The sequence below is a fragment of the Scleropages formosus genome, chromosome 14 (assembly GCF_900964775.1).
Source record: "Scleropages formosus chromosome 14, fSclFor1.1, whole genome shotgun sequence".
NCBI lineage: Eukaryota > Metazoa > Chordata > Actinopteri > Osteoglossiformes > Osteoglossidae > Scleropages > Scleropages formosus.
Genome location: NC_041819.1, coordinates 9,642,267 through 9,648,266, shown reverse-complemented (window position 1 = coordinate 9,648,266; position 6,000 = coordinate 9,642,267).

Sequence of the window (6,000 nt, the reverse complement as noted above, 5' to 3'; positions counted from 1 at the left end):
GGCAAGTTAAAGTGCAAAAAGGAATTTGGTAACGTATTTTAAATCAAATGTTGGTTCTATAAAGTCTCATCTTCACCGTACATTCTCCTTTTTTTTTGTGGTTTATGGTATGATATGCTGTGATATTGTCAAGATCCAGAATCTGCAGCTGAAACCATTGGTATTTCTTAGAGATGAATAGACACAAGTGACATTACCAGCCAACAATAAGAACCAGTACCACAAATTTATGAGTTTTCAGTGAGGTGCTTGATGTTTTCATGTCTAGTTAGAGGCACCAGTTCTGGGAGTTGTTCACTGAGGAGGTGGTCCTCAGACTGGGTGGAAGGATCGACTGGGTTTTCTATAATGGTGGCTACCTGAAGGTCTGCTGCACTACAACTTGAGGAACTTTTCTCAGAGCACATTGTGTCAATGTCACTCTTATAGATGTTTGGGGGCAGGGCTGGCTCACTGAAGCAAGTACCAGGTGAGCTGCAGTTGTGTGTGCTCCTGGGATGGAGGCAGCCATAGAGAAGCATGACTGCAATGAGGAGAAGCAGGACACTGCTGGCCAGCCATACACCCATGGCTATCTCCCCTCGGCTGTCACCCAGCTCTGCAATATTCTCCTCTGGGGTTCTGAACATCTGGCACTGATCCCTAGGAGAGGCAGCTGACCAGCAAGTCACACAGAGGACATAGGTGGTACCTGGGCTGAGGTTCACCAGACTAGCGGTGGTCTGGCCAGCAGGGACTCTGTTCTCTTTATAGAGATTCTTCCTGGTGAAGCCCATCAGAACACTCTCCCAATTTGGATGATAAATGATGCTGTAGAAGCTGCCCAGGCAGCCAGGAGAAGATGGCCATGTCACTGAAGCAGAATGACATGTGATGTTTTCCACGTTGATTACCATTTTAACTGCTACGTTGAGATATTCCTTTAGAGTTTAAAAATCTTGTACTGGCACCTTGAAGTTACAAATACTCTGTAGCTGCTTCAATTGCTGCAGTAAAATCCATGTCCAATTCAAGTCCTCTGGGTGGAAGTGCTGTAAGACAGAGAGGGGATTAAAGTAGTATTAATTCTAAATCTAAACTACAATACCTTCCCCACTTGGTATTCTAGTAGACTGTTCTGCTCTCAGGAGGACACTTCTTTATCAACAGCAGACATTAGTGTTATTCTGCACCCAGGAAGCCCTTGACATGGTTGAACAGAATAATGCAAACTCAACAATGGCATCTGCTTCAAATGCTCCTCAATATTAATGAGAAATTTTCCTCTTAAGGTTTCTCCATTGGTTTGTTGTTTACCCACATACTAAAATTGCCATTCAAACAAATGTTTATTATACCTACAATGGTCTGGCGTCCTGTCTAATTTGTCCCCCTCCTAGCCTCGTACCATTGATTGAGGGATAGGCTCCAGACTCCGACAATCCTTATAAGGACAAGCAGTTAGCAGAAGTGAGTGAGTAAGTACAGCTTTAAAAATATTGCTGTGTGATGGACAAGTGTCCTGTCCATGGTATACCCTGCCTATGATTCCGTACATTGGACAAGTGGTCAATAAAATCATGGATGAATTTAACGTCACCTCACACATTTTTGTCACATTTGTAACATCAGTTAGTTTATTTTGTATATAATGTATTTTTACATCTGTAACTTGAAAATAAAAAAAGATTAATTAGATGGTTTAGACCTCAAACTGACTAGGTTGTTCTGTGTTTGCTGGAACCTGTATCTGTATTCCTGTGTGTTTTGCAATAATGCTGTGCGCATTCAGGCAGTAAGCCTATACATGCACACGATTACAGTTTACATAGTACTGTATATGTTTATCGCTTCTTGGAAAGCTGTCTTTTCAATGAATGAAATGACTAGTAATTAAGAAAGCAATTGATATTCTAAGAAAGACCCGTAAAGCATGTTAAACATACATTGCTAAGGCAGTACTCTACACACCTTTTTAATATTGCATGTGTTCCACCTTGATGTTTAGGTCAGGGAGTGTTTCTGAAACAAAATTCAATGTTATAGTCTGCGGGGTTTTTGTCTCTTTTTGGACTAGTGTCTTTTTCCTCCCCGTTTTAGTAATTTCAAGAATATTTTTTGTTTTTACTGACTATCAAATGGGACATTTAGCTGTACAACAAGGAAATACTAATTATTTGTGCAAAATGGTAATTTAATACATAGTCTATGCTGCCATTAGAAATATGTGACAGACAAGTGGAGGATGGAAAATTCATTCAAAATTCAAATATGTGGATCTGATATCTATATATCCCAGTTTTATTTTACCAATGTTATTTATTTATGCATATCGAAAACAATATTCAGTAACATGCACTGTTTCAGCTTTTGTAGATTTAATTTTTATAAATTTAGGTACTACAAAGAAAGTTTCACAAATCTTTTAAATTTTTTCAAATGACATTTATAACAACTTGTAATATTTTGTTGCAAAACCAACACCTCAGAACCTATACTGAAGTGCTTGGCTGGACAGCAATTGCTGTTTAGTGTTCTTCAGACTTCTTTAGAACCTTTCCTATAGTTGGACATGTCTCTTACAAACATGGCTATTGAGGATACTTAATCAAAATTGAATTTAAAATTGTTTTAACTTAAAATTCGTTTTAAAATCTTAGAACATTATTCTTGGTTCTCAAAACCGAACAAACATTTAGAAATCATCATCGAGCCTTTTCATCCTTTTTTACTTTTTTTCTCTCTTTTCTCTTTTTAAAGGTTCAGTCTTCACATCTTATAAACATTTTTACAATACATTATTGTCACCGTACACCTCTATGCATACATGCAGATATATTGCATTTAATAAGATACTGAACACAGGCTCACTGTCAGTTTTGAAGCCATTTCTCCATCGATAATATTTTCTGTCGATACCAGTAGAGGCTTAGGCTACCAATCTATAGTTTAAATTAGGGTAAATGCCTGCTGCTGCACAGCAATGAAGCAGCAGGGAGAGATGAGTTGAGATGTAGGCTTACTGTATGCGGGTGATGGAAGATGTAGAGGCAAACCACTTGACTGTAGGGTGAGGTGCTGCGACTCCGGTGCCTTGAGACGATTTTCAGCCGCTGCACTGGATCTGCCTTGATCCTGGCTCCCTGCGAACACACAGCACAGACTGTTGCTACAGCAGCCCTGAAGGGGGAGGATGTGGAAGGATGGAGAGAGAGAGGGGTGTGGAGGCTTTGCCTTGCTATGGACAAAAAACAGTGTGAAATACATAAACTGCTTGCATGGGTGCGCTCCCTGACTTCCACTCCCCCACCCTCACCCATTCCCCTGACACAATGCTTCCTTCCCTCCCTTCCTCTCCACCCCCCTTCTCTTTTTTGTTCTTCTATAGGTCACACAGGCATGACTCGCTGCCTTGGTGCCTATACACGCAGTCTCATGTGGACGTCTGCTTCACCACACTGCTATTGTTTTAAAATTTCAGATGCATTTCTGAAAGCAACCGAGTTGCCTATGGGAAAGAAAGCGCTGCATGGCTATTCTGACAGGAATTTGAAAAAGAGCTTGTAATTTGGGTCATTCTTCTATATGATTTATGTAAGATCATGAAAAGGTGTATGCTTGTCACAGTCATTAAAAATGTTCTACATCTTATCTCTATTCCCTCTCTTTAACTCTGTTCAAAACGGACATCCTTCGAGAAACATTTTACATGGATTTCTGCTTCCTACAGTAAGCTAATGACCTCTTTCAAATTACTGTGATAAACTAATTCTAGCATATTTTTCACAAAGCAATTTATCACATTTCGTACTTGTGTCCACCTCAACAATCAATGAATCCCTAGGCACTGACAACTGCTACCTTTCTCATTATTTTTCTAGTCCAGGTTTAGCACTGAGGGCTTCCACTGGAATAAAGCTGGCATGACTTGGTATGAGTATTGAACTGAGCATTAAAACAGGCACTGTCTGCTGTCAGTGGAGGAATAAATGAATACAAATTGTTATGCTTCTGAGAGTTAGCACTCAGGGCCCTGTATGTATTTTGTTCCTCCTTAGGGGAACAGTAATTTAAAGCAGCTACCTTAGCTTTATGTTGTGTTGTAATAATGCAACAAGTTATTGTTATACTTTGAGATTTGTAAAAAAAAAATGTTGTGAGAAACAAGACTAACAACAAGTTTCAAGTCCATGATTCTTGGGATCTCTGCGCCAAGGAAGCTGCATGAAACTACCCACTGTCTCCTTCAACATCATAGTCAAAATGCTTTCTGCACTGTGAAGTTGCTGTCTGTACCCTGTAATTGTGACAGTAACACTTGTGAGCTTTTAAAGAAACCATTCAAGCTTCAGCTGTTTCTCTTCCTGACAAAAAAAAAATCCTCAGTGTAAACTATGTTTGAGGTTGCAGCTACAGTCACTGCTGGCTGCTGAGGTAGCAGGGTATCACTGTGGCAGTAGAAGAGCTGCTGTTAGCTAATGTCTCTGTGGTATGAAAAACCACTACTCAGTGACTTACATTTACTTATACATTTACGTTTATTCATTTAGCAGACGCTTTTCTCCAAAGTGACGTACATCTCATATAAAATATAATGCGTGCATCACATTAGCAGAAAGAGACATAGATGCAGACACATGATTATTAAGTGCAGTTAATTTGTTTCTTTGCACCATATGAACCAATGTTCATCACACAAGTAGCTGCATAAAACTTTATCTGAATATCCATGATTCCTGATCACCTTCCTAGAATTTTTTTTGAGATACATATACACATTTACACTACATTACAGGAGTAGCTGCGTAAATGATTACCTGGGCATGATCTTAAAGTTATAGTACATGAAAATTTGCACCTTACATGAACTTAAGAGATCATGGGTGAAGTGAGTCTGACAGAGGTGAGTTTTAAGATGCTTTTTAAATGTGGACAGAGATTCAGCAGTTCTGAGTGAAAGGGGGAGGTCGTTCCACCACAACGGAGCCAGAACCGACAACCTTTGTGCTTTACCTTTTGTGCATGGAACCACCAAGCAGGCAGATGTCGCAGAGTGTAGCAATCTGGTTGGGGTGTAGCGAATGATCAGGCCTCATAGATAGCTGGGAGCAGTTCTATTGATGCATTTGTAGGCCATAACCAGGGTCTTAAATTTGATCCAAGCAGCCATAGGAAGCCAATGGAGAGAAACGAGTAGAGGACATACATGCGAGTGCTTTTGCAAGTCGAACACAACTCGGGCAGCAGCGTTCTGTATCATCTGCAGATGTCTGATGGCAGTAGCGGGAAGGCCACACCAGAAAGAGTTGTAGTAATCCAGACGGGATGTCACCATGGCCTGGACAAGTAGTTGTGCAGAGTCTGTTTTGAGGTAAGGGCTGATCCGTCAGATGTTATGCAGGATGTATCTGCAGATCCAGGTTGTGACTTCAGTGTGCTGAGAGAAAGGTAGACTTGAGTCAATCATCACTCCCAGACACTTAGCTGAGGAGGTAGGCAAAATGAGTGAGTTCTCCAGTTTGATTGAGAGATCATGACAGGAAGACAGGCCAGCTGAGAAGTATAGGATCTCTGTTTTGAGAGATTGAGGATCAGACATCCATGCAGACATGTTCAACAGGCAGGCGGTGCAGAAATGTCTGATGCTCCAGGTGGAAATGAGAGGAAGAGCTGGATATCATTTGCGTAGCGGTGGTAGTTGAATCCATTGGCAGCAATGACAGGGCCAAGGATGGAGGTGTAGATTGAGAAGAGCAGAGGACCCAGTACCAAACCCTGTGGGACACCACTCGAGAGAGGCAGAGGAGAAGAATGGGAGCCCCACCAGACCACTTGATATGATCTGTTAGATAGGTAGGACTCAAACCATCTTAGCACTGTTCCTTCAATCCCAAACTGACCAAGAAAAGAGAGTAAAATCTGGTGTTTGACAGTATCAAAAACTGCAGACAGGTCGAGGAAGATGAGGACCGAGGAGAAGCTGTAGCCGACTGGAGAGCATCAGACATTGCCAGGAGTGTT